Source organism: Eumetopias jubatus, unplaced genomic scaffold (assembly GCF_037043125.1).
Source record: "Eumetopias jubatus isolate StellerSeaLion01/CBP00866 unplaced genomic scaffold, mEumJub1_p1.0 scaffold_5, whole genome shotgun sequence".
NCBI lineage: Eukaryota > Metazoa > Chordata > Mammalia > Carnivora > Otariidae > Eumetopias > Eumetopias jubatus.
Window position 1 is genome coordinate 144,350,924 of NW_028274811.1, and position 24,267 is coordinate 144,375,190.

Below are 24,267 nucleotides of genomic sequence, written 5' to 3' on the forward strand. Positions count from 1 at the left end.
GTTAGAAATAATGAAACCGTAACATTCTGAAATATCGTTTGACTTGTTATTCACTCTACAAGATCAAATTTGAATGTTTCCTCCAACTTTACACCTCATGACAGCCTTGACTGGTATAATCCACGAGCTTGCAGCTCTTAAAGAACTCACTGATATACTTGATTAAGAGACAAAGAGACCACTGTTCTCCAATATTCCTTAAGGACAAACAAATTACTTTCTCATACACAGAACCTAAGGCTACATTAAAAGCAGCCGGAAACTTTTCAGATTATTGGATTACTCAATAATAGAACCATTTTTAGAACCATTTTTTAAAAAGGCATTGTTGTCTAAAAGTCAGAAATTGAAAAATTAATCCAAGAAGTTATTTACACAGAATTTATACACAAACTGATTAGCGTATTTCCTGAGTTATAATTATTTATAAGAAAATATAAAACAGTTTGAGGAAAACAGCTTGTGTGAAAACAAATATCAATTTACACTCTGGCACACTAATTACTCTTTGGAGAGAAGAGCAGGATTTTAAATATAAATTTTTATTTTAGGCCAGTTCCTTCAGGAATAGATGGCTGGCTCTGTCTGATGTTACCTGGCAACAGTGAATTAATAGTTTTCAAATATCTCATGTTAAAAGTCTCCAGTAGTTATACAAGGTCAGTGAGTCAATACGGTTTCCTTTTCAATTCTAAACCATTAGGAAGTTAGTTAGATGTCTGGTAAATTTATTGCCAATTATTTCAAAATAGTTGGTGGTAAGTATTAGGAATTCCATGTGGATGTTGGTGCTGTATGATTGCTTCCAGAGAGTAAGAAAAGCTGAAACCAATAGGATCATTAGCTCATCCATTAGAAGGATTAAAAAGGTATAGGGACAAAAAAGAAAAAAAGGTATAGGGACAGGTAGACCCAGAAAAGGAAGAAAGGGATGAACAAACCCCTCCCTGCTCTATATATAATTTTTTAGTTTTATGATAATTTATAAAGTACTAGAGATAAATATTATAAGAACCCCTATTTTTCATGTCTTAAATAGCAGCACACCCATTTCCTCAAAATTTAATCATCACTCGCAACAATCCCTTTAACTTGGTTAACTTCTCCCAAGACCATGTGTTTCCATCAAAGGCAGGAGACCTTGCCAGTTCATGCAGGTTGTTTATTACAGCAGTAGGCAATTCAACATATAAAAACAACAATGGAAGTTTCAGTAACTAACACGTTTTATGAATAAATTAGCTATGCTATAAAATCCAGGCTCTACTCCTATCATTTCAGGTTGAAGTGGATCATTACAAAATCAAACAGAGTTGAACTCTGCTTGTATCTGAAGAGCAATTCAGGTGAGTTGCAATAAAAAGAAAATGTTTGAATTAAGGGGAGAAACCATTCCAGCCCAGCAAAAAAAATATTAATAATCTCACTTAATCCCTAGGTATATAAATGTTCTCCCACTAAAAGACATAGAGGCCATTAAAAAAGCAATGCACATTTAAAGGAGGACACAGAATTGTACCAAAGTAGTACCTATACTGCCAAGATACGCATGATAATGCTCTTTTAGTAAGATAAATTAAAAAGAAAAGAAGCAATAAAATACATTTTATTAATGCTTTTTTGTTGGGGGGGAAAAAAGAGTAGACTTGCAGTAGAAGTGAAAATCTTCCTTTGCATTTCAGCTAAGGTAAAATAAATGACAGTCCACTTAGTACCACTAAGGCAGAATGGCCTCTTCCATAGACTCTGCCCAGAAGGAAGAGCAGCAGGACACCGCACGGTGAGGAGAGTCTATATGACCCAGCCGCTGAGAGGCCAACAATGTAGGGTGGACCTGCCACACAGTCCTCCTCTTCAAAATTAAAGGCAATGACCCTTGGGAGAATGGGTGAGGTCCGCACTTAAATTTCATTAGAAATTCAAAATATAACACCGACTTGCAGAATGCAGAAAGAGTAAGGATCTGAGTGAGATCGTAACAAATGGAAATATTCAATCTATAGCTAAAGAAATGTAACCTTACGGCTTCCAGGTTCATACTCCATGTGGCACCAGAACATCATCATCGAAGAGGGAACAATTTATAATAGTCATTCACTATCAATGGCCTCAGCAGGATTGGTCTCCATGTGCTGTTGGCAAAGAATGTATTTAAAACAGCAAGGAAAGTGGGTATTTAAACGCACGTAATGTCAAGAATAACTCAATAAAACTGAAAAAATCAAAATAAAACTACTTTTATATGCCAATACTAAAAATAAATAAATAAACACACATGTTTCTCTCATAAGGATCTATCATAAGTATCTATCTCATAACTGTCTCATAAGTATCAGTTTGCTGCCCAAATCCATTTTAAATAGATAAATGAAAAAGAATTAAAGTTGGAATCCAAGGGATCACAATGATTTTATATTCTAAACATGTATTTCAGAATTGAAAAATGCACACATAAAACATAACTATGACCAGAGAAACACAATACACTCCTTGAGATGGAGATAAAAGGATATTCGTAGGAGACCTTCAGCTATTTGTGTGGCAGTACTTGCTGAATTGACCACTTGTGTAATTATCTTACCTTCCAAAGTGACAGAAACACACTCTTCCTTCCCTTAAAGCACAAGGGTATGGCCTTTATGCCCAGCCTTGTATATATTTAAGTTGAAATATATAGATTTAAATTATATCATCTGCCCTGGACCTTATATAATTTAAAAAAAATCAGGTATTTATTATAGTCCCTCTATTTTACTCCCAAAGCCAATAATTAAAAACTATGACCTTAGAAATCCTCGATAAATATATATTAAATGAACAAAAGGGGAAAAAAAAAGACTTTAGGCAAGTACTGTAACCCAAATCATACAGTGAAATACTTTTGAATCCCATGAAGGTTTATAATAGGAATTCATCACTGAATCACATTATTAAGCACCCAGGTGTGCAAGGCAGTGTGTTGGGTGCTGCGCGGAGCATAATGAAATCAGTGTGAAATCAGTTCAGGGCTGTCCTGAAAAGAAAAATTTTAATTTTAAGTAACATTCGCAGAAATAAAATTCTTACAGTCCACCAGGCATATTCCTTAAAGAAGTAACAACATGTACTGTTGGGAACATAAAAGTTTGTAACTTCCAACTAGATGCTTTTAAAACATATACACTTCTAGATATGCACCCAGGGAGAACTTGATTTTGTAACCGAGTGCTCAGGTTGAACATAAAGCCAGTCTCAGATTGTTTGTGGCAAGTGTCGCTTTTATTTCCTTATTTAAAGCTCAATCCAAATGGGTGGCAGAAGCACTTATTTCATTTTACTTGCTCATGCTTCCTGCCACCAAGGTGGCATCTTATCGCTACAGTGTGACTGCAACAGATAGGACACTATGTGACTTCTGCAGATGGGTCTAAAGGTTGGCAGAGCTTCTGCTTGGCTTTCCTGAGATGTACACACTTGTAACCAAGTCACCAGGCTGTGAAGAAGCCCAAGCACACAGGGAGATGCTCACAAGGAGAGACCCATGTGGAAAGGTGCTAGACCCCAGCTTCCAGCCACGGTTGACCAAGCTGTCCCACTTCAACACCCAACCACCCGCCATCCAGAAAGTGACTCCCCCATCCCCAGTAGGCCACCCCAGCCAATGTTGTGCAGAGCAGAGATAAGCCATCCCTTCTGAGCCCTGGCCAAATGGAAGATTCTTAAGCAAAATTAATTATTTGTGTTTAAGCAGAAACCACTAGAGTCAACCATCTATCTTAACTCTTGCTGGTTTGCTAGGCATCAGTAAGTATCCGGGCCACCAAGTTTCACAGAAATAATGTCTGGGTGTTTGTGTATGTAGAGACACATACGTGTGTGGAATTTTTCTTCTGTTGAGGGTTATGAGAGTTGCTGTTCATTATCATATGGAGAACAAAGCACAGTCCATATAGGGCATAAAAAAGGGGACGATAGATATATAATTAGATTGTGGGAAAGCATCTCTGAATTTCCATTAATGATTTCAAATCCCAATGTCTTTCTTTCTATGTTTAACTCAGAGTTCATTGCTATCTTTGAAATGTTTGATATTCCAAGTATATATGCAGATCAAAATTTGAATTTGGTATAGAATTTAAACAGCTCATGTAGGGGAGGGATGAAATAAATTGGCTCAGATGGATCTGAACTGTAGTGTTAGTTATTCCATAAACTAGCTGTGCAAAATTGCAAATGAGGTAATTTTATCAGATCTCCCTTCATTCATCCATAAGTAGGCATAATGATTAAATGAAACAATATGCCAGACACTTAAATCAAACTTATTAAATGGTGGCCACTATTATGTTGGAGGGATTATCCACTAGTCTGTATTATTTGCATGCTTTAATTAGCTCCTATATTAATGAAATACTTTTGAAAGTAAAAACTGAACTAAGAATACATGTATCTCATAAGGAAGAGAAAGGAGGAAGCATGTAACACTTTAATGTAAAAGGTGGCATCCGTCAGCCCATATTTAATTTAATAGTGGGATAGGTAGGAAGAGCCAGCCGACCACTCAATTACTATAGATCATGGTCTGTCATTTCCTCCACAATTTGGAAACTTCTTCCACAGCCTTTACTAAAATCTCAAGTAGGATCCTCAAGATACTTAAATGCCACCACTACTGAGTTGAGGAAATTTTATTCTTAGAAACCCCTCCATGAGTATGAATCAATGAAAGCAAAGATTTATATAAGCATAGATTTAGGGGGAAAAATGACATCATTTGTCTTCTCAGAAATGGATTCCTACTATATCAATTAAAAAGCTTCCATGTGTCTTAAAACAAAACAAAACAAAACAAAACAAAACAAGGACGTAGTATTTTTCAGAAGAAAATATCACACAATGTCTCTAAGAAAAAGTAAAAGATTAATTTCTTGTCCAATAAAACAAGTGTTTTCTTCTAAACTGGGGATTTTATCCTCACTTGGAAAAAACGTTGGGTCCATAGAGGATAAAGACTAGAATAATTTAACTAAAACAAAGAAGAAAACCAAATGCATTATCCTTGTATCTACAGTAGTTCGTACCCCATGGGCAATCGGACTTGTATTTCACTTTATCTTGGTTCCTAATTTCACTTACCTTCTCACAAGAGAAATCAAGTAATTCTATAGGCAGTAAGCTCTTAAAATATTCCATGATCTTGATTATCATTGAAAACAGTTGACTCCGGAGCCACAAATAGGTCGCTACCCTGCACCATCATTCCTCCCGGATGGTGGCGCTCCAGAGGCAAAGATAGGAAAGTGGTTGCTACTTGTTGCTTTCCTCAGAGTGTGTCTTGTTTGGTGGCTACTGGATATTCCTCAGCATCACAGACTGGTTTATGTGATTGCATGTGAAGGCAGGAAGGGCACAGGGGTATATGAGGAGCACCAGGCCTGAGGAGGATAATTAAGAAGAAAACCTGGGGAAAAGGCGACTACTTCCGTGCAATGCTTTGGCTGATGACACTAATGCCATTTTGCCATTAGAGAGTGACCATGGCTTCTCTCTCTTGGAAAACACTACATCAGAGATAAAAAGTGCAGGAGAACTGGTTCTCTTCACTGTTGTTTGCGTTTCACTTTCTTCTGCTCTAATGAATGCTCATAGTGAAAACATTAGAAAATACATATTAAAAGTAAAATAAAGTAAAAAGAATGTGTGATCCTCCCATAAGAGATCAGTACTGCTCTTCCTTTGGGGCATATCTTTTTTCATGTCATATGTGGACGCATGGTACAAAAATGAAACAAAACAAAACACACTTCCCATTCTCTCTGGTCTGGTCTCTAAGTTCTTCCATACCATAATAATTTACACTCATCTTCCACATACTGTCATTATTAACTAAATGGGTTCTACCACATCATTATCAATAGTTACATAGTATTTCTTGGAATGAAAGCACTGTAATTATTTTTTACTGGTACTGGTCCTCCAGTGTTTTCATTGTGCTGATAGTACTGAAGCTGATTTAAAGCTCTGTAGAAATGCTTGAAAGAATTTTGAGTCCCGTGCTTTGAATGTGTGGGTCAAGTCCAAATCCATTCCATCAGAGCTCAGTGCATTGTCTGTGGCCATGTCCCACTGTTATGCAAAGCTACATAATGTTTCTAATACTCACAGTGCTCCAAACTAAAACAGTATATGATTCTACTCCTGTCCCCATGATACCTACAGACTCTTGACGCTTTCCTTTCTCCCTAGCATTGACCTTCTCTCATCTCTCATATGGCTTTCTGTAACTACATGTTATTTTTTCTCCTTACATAGCATGTCTTCACTTTCTTCTCATGATTTCACTGTGATGAGGAGGTACTTCTGATGAATCTCTGCAGAGACTTTACTACAATGAGCTTTTCTACCCAACATACACCAAATAATGCAGATTGAGTTGTGAAGGTCTCTCTGGGTCAAATTTGGGTGAAATTTTATTAACAGTGAGTGGCTGCTAGAGTCATCTTGGTTACCTAAACACTTGTGCTCTGTCTTCTTTACAACCATGTTCTTTTCAAGATTTATCTCTGGATAGTAACACAAACCGAAAGAGTCTGTGCTGGCTAGGGTTAAATATTGGAGAATGTCCCCCTTGGCAAGACTTTCCCCAAAAACATAGTTCCTCCAGGCACTGTTATGTAAGACCCAAGTGTATTCCTTCTCTAATGGGTTGTTTTTATGTGGTTCTAAATAATTGTAAGTCAAACACACTCAACTTAAGACAGACATTATCATGACTGTGTGCTATTATAAATGCCTCATTAATGATTCTGTTTGTAAATGATGCCATTTTAGCACCTACTGCCCGAACTTACAGTATCTGAAGAAAACAAGTGCATCTGTTTATTGATAAATGTCCCCCGTATATTATTGAAAGCACTGGTTTAACTAAGCTTTCCTGCTGTGATGCAACTGGTGTTTTGCCAAGACAAAAAAGAGAAGTAAGATTTTAGTGGAAATCTGCTCCCGGGTGGCAAATATTCAGAATAAATGCTTTCCCTTTTCTTGCCAGCTCAGTTTGAAGTTTTTCATGTTCTTTCAATTTACCTGGAGCTTTTCACAACTTTCCATTTCAATCTAGATGACAGAATACATCTATTTGGAACGAGGGTAGATGAGTGGAACCAACACATACAAGAAAGGCGGTTGGACTTGCTTTGCTCTCCCTAAATCCCTCAAAAAGAGCAGGTGTTCTGACACCTTTTTTTTTTTTCCAATGGAGAAGCGGACTTGAATGCCAAAGCCAGTACTAGTTCTCGTCCGCACACGGTCTACATACATCATCTCTTCTGATTGTTGGGGCAACTCATTAGAATGTGAGCTGTGCCAGGACGAGGCATTCAGATTTGTGTTGATTGAAGGAACTTCAGGATCAGGGCAGGGAAGGTTTCATTAGCAGAGTGGAGAAGAGCAATTAGACTCAATTAACCACTTAAGGACTGCCTGCTCTTTGAAATTACTTAATTCCTTCATCCCTAGTTATCTCATCAGCAAAGTTATTATTGCCCACAGATGTTAGTGAAACTAAATAGGATAACACTGATGCAGTGCCAAACACACAAAGCCTACAATTTATTGAGTATACAGTATATGTTTAGTTGTTGTTATTTCATTATTGTTTCTAATTATTAAAGATGTTGTCATATATGACAGGACCTAAGCAGTGGAGGTTAAATTATAGCAGGGATCGAATATGATTGACTATCTCGGAAGATTTAGGAACCATACTCGGGGATACCTGCGTGGGGTATTTGGGACGATAATCTTTGGGACGTTTTAGGGAATTTAAAATGGACCAATGATCTTTAAGAAAAGGTTTTTCCTGAAGTCACAGGAAGGAAGGAAATCATTTTCTCTTAGGATCAGAGAATAGGTGCCTTTTCCCAAAACATAACCGCAATTATCATTAGGGGAATTGTCATTAGGAATAACGAGTCATTTTCCAGTTGATAAAATGGATTATTTTTAACTATATAGAAAAATATACATACCAGTACTTTGCAACTCTGGAGTTCTACACCAAAGGCATAAATTATATTTTTTACTTCAGCAGAGACGTCATACTTACAGAAGCTCAAAGCAAACTAGAAATCTGACAGAGCAGAATAAGCTATAAACCACAGAGGAGACACCGGCAGGGAATTCCAAAACAAAACAGGGTGAGGCCACGAGGCCTTATTTAAAAAGCTTGCAGAAGTGTTGGGTGGGTTTAGAAGGGGAGTCTGTGTAGGGCACGTGCTGTGATGAGCGCTGGTTGTTATAGTTAACTAACAAATCATTGAACACTACATTAAAAATTAATTATGTACTATACAGCAGCTAACTGAACATAATAAAAAATTGTAAAAAAAAAGAAAGAAATTTGATAATTAAAAAAAGAAGAAGAAGAAGAAGGGGAGTCTGAGCTGACTGGAGAGATTTTCCTGAACGACCCAGTGAAACCTCAATGGACACACAGTAGAAATGGTTTTGAAGCAGGAGAACATTATCAAGGAAATGAAAAGATGATTCTGGTTACAATGGAGCCACAGAAGGAAGAGCCTGTGGCAGCTCATGGACAGAGCTGCATGAAGACACCCGCTGGGGACAATGTGGGGAATGCCTCAAGGAAGTAGAAAATATGATATTAATTTAGCAAAGTTGAAATATACATGGTTCTCCAGTAGAATGAAGCTTACTATCTGAATGACAGGAGAATTGTATCCTTCCTTCAACCACAGATGAATTCATTCATTCAACCAATATTTATGACCAGCATCATTAAGGGGTTGGGGTGGACCAGAACCAAAAACATGACTCTCTTAGTGCTTACTGTCCAGTGCGGAAAGACAATGATGACTGAATAAGCAAATCCATACGTCATGTGCAAGGTGCTTTCTCTGCTAGTATAAAATATAAAGCAGAGTAAAGAGATGGGTTTAGAGAGAATTATCAGAGGTGTTCATCCTGCCAAATAATTTTAAGCAGACACTTGAATGAAATGAGTTAACTTGGAAGGAAAAGCTAAACCCAAGGATTGCTGCTGATGAATTGTAAACTAAAGAGGGGAAGGTAGTTACCAGGTCTTGCTTGGACAGTGGTAACCAAGACTGTGGCTACTCAGTGGTAAAACAGAACTCTAGAAAATAACAGGTGAGATATGCTCTGGCTTGTATTCTACTACTTATTTCATTCTTATTTCACCCTGCATTACATACAAATATACATAATCTTACACTCTAATTTTTCAACTGGGTACAGTGTGTTATTATTCAGATTTTAACTCTATATTTTATTGGTGAGCTTGAATTTGTCTCTTTCTTAGGACTTAAAAATCCTGCTAAAATAGTTACTGGCCTAGCAAATGTATTTTTTATTGGCTATGACCTAAAATAAACATAAATAACTTGTGGAGGGGGCATTCTTAACTAGAAATTTCTGATTGTATTAAGTTAAAGCTGAAATTTCCAAGGAATTCTAATAATCTTCTATTCATCACTATGCATAGAATGTTTCTCAGTGAAATTCAAACTGTACCTTCTCTGTATGTGAGATGCATGTACTAGCTACCTTTTTTTTTAAACCATTTATAACATTTAGGGGAAAATACACTTTATAGAATGTTATGATAAGCTAAGATGCAGATGAAACATTAAGTAAATAATGAATTTATCCATAGCAAGCTTTTGTTCCTCTAAATCATAAGGAGTCGATTCCAGTAGTAGAGACATGCAAATTCAATGACAACACTAAAAACCATTTCAGAAAAAAATCGTGATGCTATTCAAAGGATAGAATGTTCTGCCAGAATGTGGTTTTAATTTATGGCGTCTGATAATCTTTTTCCTCTGTAATACATACAGAGCTTTACTCAGAGTGGAAACTTTTATTTTACAGACATTAGAGTGACTAAATTACTTTCATCATCTAAATTCAATGTATGCTTTGAATTACATTATTTGGTCCAATGTAAATATAAAATGGGCACCTTATTTTTACCCTTAAACAGGGAAAAAAAAATTCCCAAAAGCTTCAGTATACACACAACTTCATGCTGACAGGAAATAAAAATATACTTTGTAAAAATTGAAATTTGAAGGTAAAATAAAGAAAACAACTCTTCAAACATGTCACGAATATCTTAAACTCAAGAAAGAAGGCAGACGTGGTTCACTATTTGCTCCTTTTGCTTTATTTCTGTGTTCTCCCTGATGAATGTTGTAGTTACAGAAAAGGCAGACATAGGACAAGAGCAACCGAGGGAATTAACTGGATATTTTTCATTTGACCCTCATACCTTTAATTAGTATTTTCAGGACTTTAATAGAAGTCTTAATTACACTGTTTTTCTAATAAAAAAGCATAAATTATATATATTAAAAGAGTGTTAAAGTAAATAATTGGTTTCAGTGTTAAAATTTAAATAGACATGCACCAAATAAATATATTCTCTGATACTTCTTCCACACGTTCTGAATAAAATCTCAATATCCACTTTAACAACAACAGCAAAAAACTATTATCTGGAGTTGTCACTGTCGCTAACCTATTCTTACTGAAAGCTGCAAAAAGGAATGTAGAAGAAACATTTATGGAACCTTGCACCTCCCAAAAGTAAAATACACTTTCTTTTCGTATTTGCATGATTTGTTCACAAAGACAAACCGCACAACGTGCCATAAAATAAGAATTAAAAAAAAAATAACATGACTGAAATAGTATGTTCTCTGAACAAAAACATCAAAGATATTTTTTAAAAACCTCAAATATTTGAAAATTCAAAAACACGCTTCTAAATAATGTTCTGTGGACATCTAACAAAGATGAGAACATGCTACAAATTGAAAGGAAGTTCACATACAATATATAGAAACTTGTTAAATTTAGCTAAAACCTTGATTATTAGGAAACTGATCACTTTAAATACTTACATTAGAATTGAAAGGCTAAAATAAGTGACCTAATATGCTATCTTAAGAAGATACAAAAAGAGAGCAAGATGAATCCAAATTAAGTAGAAAAAAAGGAAATAATGAGATCAATAAAATACAGAACAAAAAATAGAGAAAATTAAAAAGACAAAACAGATTCCTTGGAAAAAAACAACAAAATATATTTTAAAAAGACCTAGTTAGACTAATTAAAAAAAGAAATAAAGAGATAACAAATTATAAATATTAGAAACGAAAGTGGTGGTAGATATCACTATAGATCATTTAAACATGGAAAGGATAATAATAAACAACTTTATGATAACAAACTGGAGAAGCTGGATGAAATGCACAAACATATTTAAAAACACAGCTTGCCAAAGCAGAAGATGGAAGAGGAAATCAAAATAGCCTTACATTAAAAAAATACCAATTATAGGGCGCCTGGGTGGCTCAGTCGTTAAGCGTCTGCCTTCGGCTCAGGTCATGATCCCGGGGTCCTGGGATTGAGCCCCGCATCGGGCTCCCTGCTCAGCCAGGAGCCTGCTTCTCCCTCTCCCACTCCCCCTGCTTGTGTTCCCTCATTTGCTGTGTCTCTCCCTGTCTCTGTCAAATAAATAAATAAAAATCTTTAAAAAAAAATACTAATTATACTTGTTTTTAAAAGAATCCGCCTATAAATGAAACTCTAGGTACATAGAATTTTAATTGAGTTCTGTCAATCGTTTAAGGAAGAAATAAGACAAATTTACACAAACTTGTTAGAAAAAAAAAAGGAAACCTTCCCAATTCATTTTAAGGAAGCCAAAATACATCTAATATTAGACATTCCAAAAAATTAAAAAATGAATAAATTATAGACCAATTATCAACCAATATCTTTTATGAAATAAATTGAGAAACACAACACAATATTAGTATATCAAAAAGAGTGATGTTTAAGAAGGAGAAAACCTCATGACCTAATAAGTCATTACCAAGAATTCAAGGTTGTTTTCACTTTCAAAAATCAATTCCCACCATAGAGCATGGCCATACCCCACATGAATTCTATGTCCACCTGGATGACCTACCAGTATGCTGACTTCTGAATAGCCTATCTCTTAATCAGCGCCTACATTATAGTTACTTCCTAGAAGTTGTCATCATCTGAAACTACTATGGATCTGAAATTTTTATGACCACCATCTAAGTCATCAACTGAATTTTTCCAAATCTATCAATCTTATTCTTTTTCCAGCCTCTAACTCAGATTCCAAAGTTATCAGTTCAGTCACTCTGTTCAGGATAACTGAAATTACATTCATCTGCCTTCATGAATGTTTTCTGGCTATATTCCCATTCTAGAAAAGCTAGTAATCTAGTCAATGCTTGCACCTAATCAGTTTTGTACAATATGGAAAAAAATTACACAACCACAGAATGTGTAGTAATACCTAAATTCTAACCTGAGGAGGACCCTCACCACAAATAACAGAACTTATAAGCAAGTAAAGAAAATTCTTGGCAGTCTACTTCAAAGAAAACATAAAAAACTAGACTGTAATCTCCTCAACCTTCCATCACCGAATATAAAACATTTGAAATACATCAGCCTCATCATTTCTTTCTGACTCCCTATGACAATGGAATGAGATTCCATCCATTACCACCAAAAGCCAACTCTGCCTATGGTTATGCTGATTTCATATCCTGACTTACGCAGAAACTCTTGTTTTCCCATATTCTGACTTCACACCATTTAAATCTGCCCTAGTCACTCACGTCTCATGTTAAAAAATATCTCCATGAATCCCACACACTTCTGTAGGTACTTCTATTTCCAACTTGCTTTTCAATAGTTGTCTATATTAGTTGCTGTCTCCACTTTGTCATCATCCATTTATTTATCAAATGTATTAATTATGCCTCTTCTCATTCACCGTTTTACTAAAGTAGCTCTAAGTATAAACATAAATATGATCATAATGAATCCAATGGACACTGTTTAAAACTCATCATAATACACTGTTTTTCCAAAAGTGTCCACTTTCTTTGTGTTAAAGTTGACTACCTTCTCTGTTTCTTTTGTTAGTGTTTATAGAACTAGTGTCTTTATTTTCCTTTTGAAACTGTGGTCATGATTTCTCTTTTTCATTTAACAATGAAACTTGGCTTTCATCTCAGGAATTTATCATAGACTATTTTACCTCTCTCTGCATTCTTTTCTTGGCACTTCATATTAATCCTCATGAATCCAATTTCCAACCCCTCCAAATACAGCTCCATATTTATAGCTCCATCTTAACCCACTCATATATCAACCTTCCTACCCCCAATTTTCATATAGATGTCTCAAAAATCAACCTAATATTCTTACCCACTATCATGTATTTTTGTTCTATTACTTGAGAAAATTAAAAAAGAAATACAAGTAGGGTAGATAAGACTCAGCAGAAGTCTTATAGAGAATGAGTAAATGAGTAGCCTTTGAGATGTTAAGCAAACTCATAAGGTATTAGTTAGAGATGATGAGTAAGCAAGAAACATCTCATAAGACATTGGCCGAATCTATAAATACATTAAGTTTGCATAGTAAGTTAGCAATCTGTAAGACATGTTAAAGAAGTATAGGATAAATGGGATATATAATTTTTTAAAAAAGATGAGGTAAATAAGAGTGTTACTTATTTTTTTAAAGATTTTATTTATTTATTTGCAAGAGAAAGAGAGCACGTGCACAAGCAGGGGGAGCAGCAGGCAGGCAGAGGGGGAAACAAACTCCTTGCTGAGTAAGGAGCCCATGCAGGACTCCATTCCAGGACCCTGGGATCATGACCTGAGCTGAAGGCAGATGCTTAACCCACTAAGACACCCAGGCATCCCAAGAGTGTTACTTATAAACAGACCAATTGGAAAGATCAAATTATCAATTCTGGGTCGTGCCACTTCCAGAGAAACAGCTATGTCATCCCCAAATCAGCCATCATTTGGTGACACCTGTTATCATCCTATTCTGGCCCCATGTTCTGCCAAGAAACTCAAATGATACTAAGAGCTACTCACAGGTTCGCTGGAAAGTGACAGTTGGTAAACATACTTGACCAATACAGCATGGGTTGGCTCCAGGTGCAATTTGACTGCTAAACCACCTTCTTTAACCTCAGTTCTCCCCCTTATAATCCCACTGTCAGTGGCGGAAACTGGTGCATCTAAAGGAGATAGAACCGATGAGCATCGCCTAACATAGGATGCAGGTAGCACGGTCTTTCCACCTTTTTGCACCCTATTCTAAGGTTGCTAACTCACCCCGTCTCTTCCTTCTTGCTTCGCTTTGTGTGTTAAAAATGAATTAAGTAAAGCACATAATGTTAACATCTTAATCTAGTTTGTGAACATTTCTAGAATAGCTTGCTTAATAGTACACTTGGGAAGCTACTGAGATAATTTTTCCATACAACACTCCCCACCTCAATTCTCTCTCATATTTTCTGTCTCTCTAAAGTGGCACCAACACTTATATAAACAACTCTTCTTTTAGAAGTAGTCCCAACAACGGATGTTGCTGTTGCGGGCAGGGATCTGTCATACTTATATTCCTCAATTCCTTCCTGACATTGTTGACTGAGTCAAGTCATCTTTTATTTTATTTTATTCTATTTTATTTTATTATTTTATATTTAAGTTAAAATGCTTTTTTTAATTTAAATTCAATTAGCCAGCTTATAGTCCATCATTAGTTTCAGCTGTAGGGCTCAATAAATTATCAGTTGTGTGTTAACACCCGGTGCTCATCTTTTAATTCTCATCACCCTTAATTCGGTAGAAGTTACCTGAAAAATATTTATCTCCCAAAGTACACTGGAGCAGAAGTCATGTCTTCATTTCCAACATTGTATTGTTGGAGTGCTTGGTGCTGATAGATGCTGTCTATATTCCCCTTCACTAAAGAAATGCTGACTTGCTTTCCACATAGTAGGAATTTATAATGTGTGCAGAGCTGACTGGACCAGAAAGAGTCTCTGAAGGGAAACCGGAGTAGAGTGGCATTTTTGCCTTGAAAGGAGAGCATTGCCTCTATGACGGGACACATTGATAATAGTAACAGAGGTTGAAGTACAGCTTATCTTTTGTTAACAAAGAAGTCACTTCATGCTGGGAAACTTGACATGCAAATGAATGTACTAAATTCATTGAAAGTTCAACTTTAATCTATTTTGAATGCTAACCCAGATGGCTGAGGGATATTTTTTTTTAAGTCTTCCCTTTTTTGTCTCCACTATTAGAAGCAGCTCTCAAATTATTAACAATTGATATTCCCTATTTCAGTTTTCCCATTATAGAAGTGATTAAGGTATTCCAGTAATTTATGTTATATTTGTATTTCTAGTTAAGATATAGAAAAATCAAAAATCAACTGTGTGAGGAAGTTTCGGTGAGACCACTATGTCTCTTCATACTTTGAATTTTAAAACAATTTTTGCTTTCCACACACCCCATAGAGAAATCTATTTATACATTGGAAACCTTGTGCCAAAATAATAATTTGAGGTAAATACTTGATATTTTCCCAGTGTTTCGTAGGAAACTGACCATTTAAAAAGTTAGACAAAATGTTAGTAATTAACCTAATGATTATGACTCTCATTAAAGATAAGTAGTGTTATTTCGTGTGTGTGTGTGTGTCCACATATGTATTTAATTTTGAATTAAATTTAACCCCAGACTATAAAATGTTAATTCATTATGATGTGTGAATGTGTGTGAATCTTGCAACTCCCTGTAATGCTGTAAAATCTCAGCTCCTTCCTTATGTTTTTTTCCCAGAGAAATATGACTCTATGACTCATTTTGTTCCTCAAATGAGAGTTTTCACAAGTGTAATTCCTTGGCATCACTCCTTTTTTGTTCATGTTTCCAGTGATCATATCTATTTGAAAATCTTCAGCTTGGAGTCAACTAACTTTCTACTGAGTTCCACCTTCGTGTTTCCATATGATAGCTCCCATTGCAACTCCTGCACAACCACAAAACCCCAAATTCAAGGCAACCAAACTTGATCTTACTCTACATCTCTATATCACTTTTAGAGTAATATTCCTGATTCACAGTTCTGACTATTCTATTACTCTGCTCAGAAATCACGTATTGCCTATCATGTCTTATTAAATAAAGTTTCCTATTTTCAAGGAATTCCACAAGCCATTCCTAAAAATCTCTTATTTGCCCTTACCCGTACTTCCCACTGCATGCCTTCAAGAACTCTAGCCAGAGAGCAGATGTGAACATCCAACAGTTTTCCACAGATCATGGCTTGAATCACCCATTCCATATATTTGAAATGCCTTTCTAAATGCACTTAAAATTATGATATTTTATCTAAAGTTTAGCATCAAATTAAATGCACTCTTCTTTATCCTGAACATACCAGAAAGGAGACAGAACTTCCTCTAAGAACCCACAAACCCCATGTGCTTCATTTAGGGTTCTGACCACATAGTGCCTTGTCAGTTAGTTTTTCCTTCTTGCACTTCCTTTGCTAGATTATAAAGTACTGAGACTAGGGACATTATCTTATTCATATATAAATTCTTCATAGAACCTAAAGCTGTGGTAAGTAGCAGAACATCTTGCAGGCACTCAAATATTTATTTGTTGAGTAAATGAATAATGCAGCAAGTACATAAAAAGTGAAGGAAGGAGCATCAAGACTGTTTCACAAACGCACTAACCATCAAAGAGTTGACTACCCTGGTAATCATACATTCTGGAAATGATTAGTTCACTATAGTTTCTGAAAGTTTAGTGAGATAACGTCATTATTTTTAAAATCTGTTTCTAGGTCATATCATTTAAAAGCAACATATTTAAATATGAAAAACAGACACATAATTAAAAATCCAAAACATACAAAATAAAGTGGACGCTAACATAGTTTCTCAAACCCTTCCTCCAGTCCCACATGCCATTTCGAAGAGGTGACCAATGTTACCAGTTCCACGCATTTTTCCAAAGAGAGTCTATGCCTATACAAGTTTAGCTCTGTGCGTTCTTTGGCCCTTTTATAATAGTAGCATAGTTACACATAATACTCTGCATCCTATTTTCCCCTGAAGAATCATTTTGGAGATATATTTAATATGCATACTATCTTCATTGTTTCTAATGTTCTTTAGTGACTATACCGTAATCTATCACTACTTGATTAGATATTTATTAATAAACGTGTAGAGTTTTTTCCATTCAGCTGCTATTACAGAAACTTACTACAATGGGTTATTTTTGTACATATCTATAGTAAAACTAAAATAAATTCCTTGGATAGGAATTACTGATCAAATTGTTTAATATTATTTTTATAAGTATCACCAAATTTTTGTGCATAGATGCTGTATTATTTATCTATTGCTACATATCCAAATACCAAATGCAAACTAATGAGCTTAAATCAGTGTGTATTTATTTTCTCACAGTTTCCATAGGACTGCAGTCCAGGCACAGCTTAACTGAGCTATCTGTCAGACTGCAATCAAGGTGTCAGCTGGGCTAGGATCTCAGCTGAATGCTCAAATGTGGAAAACTCCCCTTCCAAGATCACTCAAGTTATTGGCAGAATTCATTTTCTTGCACTTTAGGACTTTCTTGCAGACTGCTGGCTGAAGGCCATGCTCAGCTCCTAGAGGTCAATCCCAGTTCTTTTCATCATGGGGCCCCTCACATCGCCATTTGTATCATCAAAACCAGCCAGCCAATCTGGCTTTCCACAAGATGGCCACTACATCTTAGACAATGTAATCGTGTACATGAAACCCTGTACACCCTGTCCCCTTGGCTGTGTATTCTTTGGCTTAGAAGGAAGTTATAGGTCACACCAGCACTCGGTGGGATTACTCATGGGACTGATCACCTCAAGGCAGGGATGATGCGTGACACCTCAGACTCTGCCAGCCACCAATGACACATCAATTTAGAATCCTAACAAATATGTGAGAGTACCAGTTACTCCAAACCCTCACCGACAAGTATTATCAGGGCTTTTCATTGCAGCAAGTCCCATAGCTAAAAATCAGATGCTATCTCATTGTAGTTTCAATTGACATTTCTCTTCTACCATGTGAGTTATAGCATCTTTTCAGATATTTAAATGAAATAAACATTTCTCTCTTTGCAGATGGTCTGTTCTTAGAGGCCCACTTTTCTAATGTTAATTGGTTTCCTTTGTACTCTTTTTATATTAATCTGTAGGGATCATCTACATGGTCTTAAAAAGCCATTTATCTCTAATAACATTGCAATATTTATCCTTATTTGGTCATTTATTTTTAGATTTTGAAGATTTTCTTTCCTATGCAGAGATTTTTTTTCCTTCATCTTAATATGGTAAAGAAAACTATGTAGTGTGAGTTTTGTTTCATTATACAGAACTGAATCTGGGTGGATGAAAGACTCAAATGTAAAAAATTAATTAATTAATTAAATTTAAAAATATTACTAAGGAACAAAAAAAGCACCACAGGGGAGAATTCTTAACTTATAATCTTTCAGGAATGGAGTTTACAAATAAGCTCATTTTCCAGAGTTCTGTGCCAAGTAAGGTAGGAAAGTGAGCTCAAGTTACACACATGAATACACAGCCAGCTAAAGGGACAGACCCTTAGGCAGATCAATTATTGGGATCTCCCAAGAGAAAACCAGGCCCATTTTCCCAGACAGGACAGTCCCACCCAGCTGAGGGCTCTCACTACTGGTGAAAGCCATTTCCACCCCTCCTGTTGCTGCGCAGAGGTAAGAAGTCTGGACTCCAAGGTCACATCCTCAACAAGGTCAACTTTCTTGTTTAAAAATTTCCAACATCCACCACACCCTCAATCTCATTTCCATCATTTTTTTTACACTAAGATATTATCTATTTAACTTGTCTTTTTGTCTCCAGATTCTCCAGAATCACGCACCGCGCTAGACACACAGAGCGCAGTAAGCACTCAATTCCATTCTCTTTAATGAAGAGTTGAATGGATGAATAAAAGAGACACAAAATAAAGATAAGATGTGAAAGCTTCTAAGTGGAATTCACTCACATTATCTCAGAACAAATTGGTCTGGAATGAGCTGCTCAAATTAAGCATGATCAAGATAAAAAGAAATGGTGGTAATTAACCATATAACCTTATACTCAATACATCTGCATACCAAATGTATATAGGCACATATATTTTAAAAGGAATACAGAATGCAAATGTCTGATAAGTAACCCAGAGTGAGAGAAGTTACCCCCAAGAGAGCAGAAAACTCCCTTGAGTGTTTTATAACTAAAACTTAACAAAAATGTGAACAAATCAATCAGTAAATTGAGAGATTAAAACTACGATAAAACAAGGGAATGTGAGCAAAAGGAAATTGTTTGCCAAGAGAGGTACTTAATGATTCACATTTAAAATCCATAAAATACATCAGGAGCAGCAAAGAACAAAATATACAAAGTTGAAAGGAACTTGAATCTACAAAATATTAAAATTACTCTAAAGTCATTTTATGGGTCTCCAAAAGGTTGTCAACAGAGAGGGGGTAATTTCTGCCTGACACTGACGGATATTTAGAACTTGATATATTCCACTAGAGAACATAATTCCTCCATGAGAAAATACGAATGATCTTACTTGCATTGGGCCCTTTTCTCCTTTTCATCTTATGTTGTCTTACAGAAGCTTTATGTCAAATATCAAAGATAGTCCATTGATGCAAATTGCGAGTTATTTTCCTTGGATATTCAATGTAATCTTTACTTAGATATACTTTCTCTTAATTTAATTCTTTAAATTCATCTTGTAGAAGTCAGAATCTTTATTACAGAATTCTCAAATAGCCTCCTGTTATTGAAATTTTGTTTGCTACCTAGACACCTTAAGAATTCTTTATACCTAACTTTTTTTTATTCCATGATTTTTAATGTAATTTCAACCACTGGGAAAATCGTAATGTAAATTAAAAACAGTACATTTAAAATGAATTTTTAAAGTTTAAAATAAAAATAAAACTCCAACAAACCAGGGTAATTCTAAGTGCATGGACAACCAGAGTAATGATGTCCTTGAACCTGGTATTTAATAGAAAAAGTCACTGGCCCGAGTCAGCCAAGGCTTGGCTTACAAATCTTAGGATGCCTGTACCCAACTCCCACCTAACTATCATCAGTGTCCCCTGATGGAACAGGAGATGAACACTCCAGGACTTTTTTTTAGATGGAAAGAGAAAGTGACAGAAATGTGCCTCATTATTCCACTTTAGGAAGAGCAATAGAGTCCAAATGTTGACAAGAAACTGCCTAGGACTGAGAAGTCACATGATTATAAATACGGGCTGCTCTCCATTTGCCAAAATATATTTAACAATTTACCTGAATTAAAGCAGTGATCTTGAAATTTTCTTAGCAAATCTGTTAGAACCTTATTTTATTACCACAGCATCCCCAAAACTTAGAACAGGGTGCTGAACAAATAAGCACTCAATAAATATTTATCGAACACTACCTATTTGATGGATATATGTAAGACATTTGTTTTTAGCATTCCAAGAGGTGGAAGAGAAGTTCTCATGAAATAATTGGTGATTATTTCTGGTGGTAGGAGTAAAGAAAAATTTAATTCTTTTAGGTAGCAGATGGGGATTTTCACATCACAATTTCAATCATCCAAAATGTAACTTTTTCATAACAATTTAATTTTGACTTCGAATTTCATTCTGCTTGCTAGCAGAAAAATTATCTATTCAGTTTCAGGAAAACTCAGTAAATTATTTTTTTCCAAACTTATTTCAGGTTGAAACTCTTTAAATTGAAAATTAAAATTCAATTAACTCATTACACTCTTTGTCCGCATCTTCCTTGGTCAGGCCAGTCCACATTTATCAGTCTCGTGGCTACAACCCCTGGACTCTGGGCGCTGTGATTAGCCTTCAGTTTCACTCATCCACCTGGATCCACTAAGCCATTGCCACCATGCTGTTCACTTGGTCATAGTTCCTCTGTTCTCTGCTGCAGGTGGGACTTGCAGCTTCAGGAACAGGTCCACAATTGCCTGTTGGCTACACCTTTAAAAGCACTCGGGTTGTGCCAAAATCATCTGACGTTTCTTCCCTCACCCCACCCCATTAAAGTTCTGTCTTGAGGAATGTAAATCACTTTCCAGAAACTTCCATCTGTAATCAAATCTACTGATGCTTTTTCCAATTCTCTACCCTTTTGCCAGACATTTAACTTTTCCTCGCTTGGAGCTATAAACCAAAGGCCTTCATCATCGCATAGTGTTTCCAAAGCTAGCGTTTGAGGTCCTGGTGTCCAAAGCATGAGGCATACTGCCCAGGGGGCACTTGAAATGACCCACATTTGAACATCTATTTCTCTTTTTATCTTCTTTTGTATCTGTGCGTGAAATTTCCAATGTATGTGACAAATCACTACAGAAGTTTATGCATGTAATTTACAAATAAATACATAGCTACATTAGCACTGTTGCTCCAATAAAGCTGGGCAATCCAAAATAGGACACTTGAGCTTTTGGGCAGAGCATTTCTGTGTCAGGTCCTGTAGCAAAACACAAAGCCAGGTTTTCTAAAATCAAAATAGTCTCTCCAGCGAGAAAATGCCTTTTTCTTTAAGACCACTGTGTCCTCGGTGAATTTTAGTAGCCTAGTTTGTAACTCAAAGACTATAATTTCATTTTTTGTTAATTCTGTGTCTTACCAAACCTAGATCAACAGTCTCTGCATAAACTCCTTTTGTCCTTTTACTTTAAAAAAATACTTGTTTCAGCAGTTTTGTCTATAATGCACTTTCTAACTAACTTATTTTGGAGTGGGGCTAATTCTCCTCTACTTAGATTTTTGGAAAATTTCAAACATACAAAAGAGTTGAAAGAATAGTATGGTGAATAGCATTTACCGAGATTTACCCAATTATAAGCATTATTAGCATTGCCAAATTTATGTGTTCTCTCTCTGTCATTCACAATTCTGAAAATTTTACAATATGTTGCAGACATCATGTGATTTCACAAATAAGTATTTCAAGGTGTAGCTAAAAACAAAGACATCTAAAATCCAGTCATCAAGTACACAAAACTTAACACTGATACATTATCTGAACTTCCCCAATTTTGCCAATAACATCCTTGAAAACTGCCTTGCTCACCCCAGAGCTCAGTTACATGTCCCCAGCTACACACACTTTGCATTTAGTTACCACTTGCTCAGTCTTAAAATGAAAACACATTTGTGTCAAAAATCACTGCTTCCATAATATAACATAACATAACATACATAACAACATAACATAACATAACGCAACACACTATCAATAACAAACTAAGAAACATTCAAAATTACTTTGCAATTGTCTTCATGCTTAAAATATACCACACCAAGAGTGGACAATAAGAATACTACATTCAAAGGTTTCTTGGGTCATGTTTTACCTTCTTTATCCTAATGAATTTGATTAGATCTGAGCAATGAAGAAGATCTAAGAAGGCCTAACTTCTCTTCCCTCAACTAAACATAGATTTCTTCCTTACTCTAGGACTGACCTCCCTTTTCTTAGTACTTATGTTAGAAAAGTTGTAATCGTAAATTCTGTCTCTTCCCCTTTGAGATATAAATCTTCTGTATGCCAGGAATGTCTTTCTCAAAGACCTGGGAGCCATCCCTTTGAAATGCAATCATCAGGGAAGATGGCACCCCCTAACTGCCAGTCTCTCTGGGAGCAGGTAGGGGTCCATCTTTCCAAGTTACAAAGCTACCTCTGGTGAAGAAGAGACAAAGTTGACTTTTACATCGGGTAAGGTCAACTAGCAAACACAAATCACCTCTGATCCTTGTCATATTTAATGCTTGTCAGCTAGAATCCTGAACTTTCTCTTCACATGAGGATTACAATCCCTGCTTTCTTGTTATTTGCATTTTTGTTTTCTTCTGTCTTTCCCCTTCTTTGAAACTTTCTGAATCTCTTCATTTTAGGTTTGTCTTTTGTACATAGCATTTTGGGAGCTAATTTGAAATTTCCCTTTTTAAATATTTGAGCGAGGCCCATAGGCATTTAGTTATATAACTGATTTGATTGTTCTTTATCAAAATTTATTTTATTAATGTGATTTTTTTTTCTCCATTCAAACTCTAATTTACTTAGTTATTTGTTTCATTTTGAGTCTTCAGGGATGCCTGTATCTAGCTCTGGAGGATTTTACATATTTACTAATATAGTTACAATATAGTTCAATCTCCTTTTCCTCACTTAGACATTTAATATTGGGGTTCAGTTTTAAGATATTATTTATTTATTTGACAGAGAGAGATATAGCGAGAGAGGGAACACAAGCAGGGGGAGTGGGAGAGGGAGAAGCAGGCTTCCCGCAGAGCAGAAAGCCCAAGCCAAGGCTCAATCCCAGGATCCTGGGATCATGACCTGAGCGGAAGGCAGCCGCTTAATGACTGAGCCACCCAGGGACCCCTACTGGGCGTTCAGTTTTATGTGACTTATTTGACTCCCACATATTAATAATGTGACAAAAAAGTAATTGTATCACTTTCTCCTTTTTTTTACATTATTCATAATAATTTCATAGTACCCATACATTTTTTTACATTACTCACAGCAGTATTTCTATATCGTTATGTATTGTTTTCCACACACGAATCCATATTTGTTTTAGTATGAGCTCTACAATTAGATATATTTACTTCCTTCCATCAGTTCTTTTGGAAATTTTTCCCTTTAATTTTTGATTAAACAGATCTCTCCTTGGTATTTTTCATGAACACCATATTCCCTGAATTTTTGTTTATTGAAATTTTTTCTGCAGCCTTGAATTTTGAATTATAGCTTGGATGGATGCAAAATCTTTCTTCATACTTTCTTTTCCTTATTTTATTGAAAATGCTGAAGTTTCTCTTGATTTGTAGATTTCATTTAAGACAAATGCCAACTTGATTTTCTTTCCTTTGCAGCTAACTTGGTCTCTTTGCCTAAGGCCTTGAGCATTTACTTTCATTTATTATTAATATCATTTTATCAGAATATGTCTTGGTTTTGAAAGCTCTAGGTCAATTTTTCCAGGTACATGGAAAATACATTTAAAAATAAATTCAGGTCTTCCATCCCCAGAAATAAATTTTGGATTACAGTATTAGATATTTTTATGTAGCATTATTTTTTCTTCTCCAAAGTTCCACTAAAAGTATAATTGATTCTGTTTCCTAAATGATTTCTTTTCAGATCCATTTTAAATCATTAAAAAATTTGTTTCCTTCATTATTTTGTTCAATGTCTTTATTACGCTTTTGGTCAAATCTAGTTCTTCTTTGGTGATTTTGT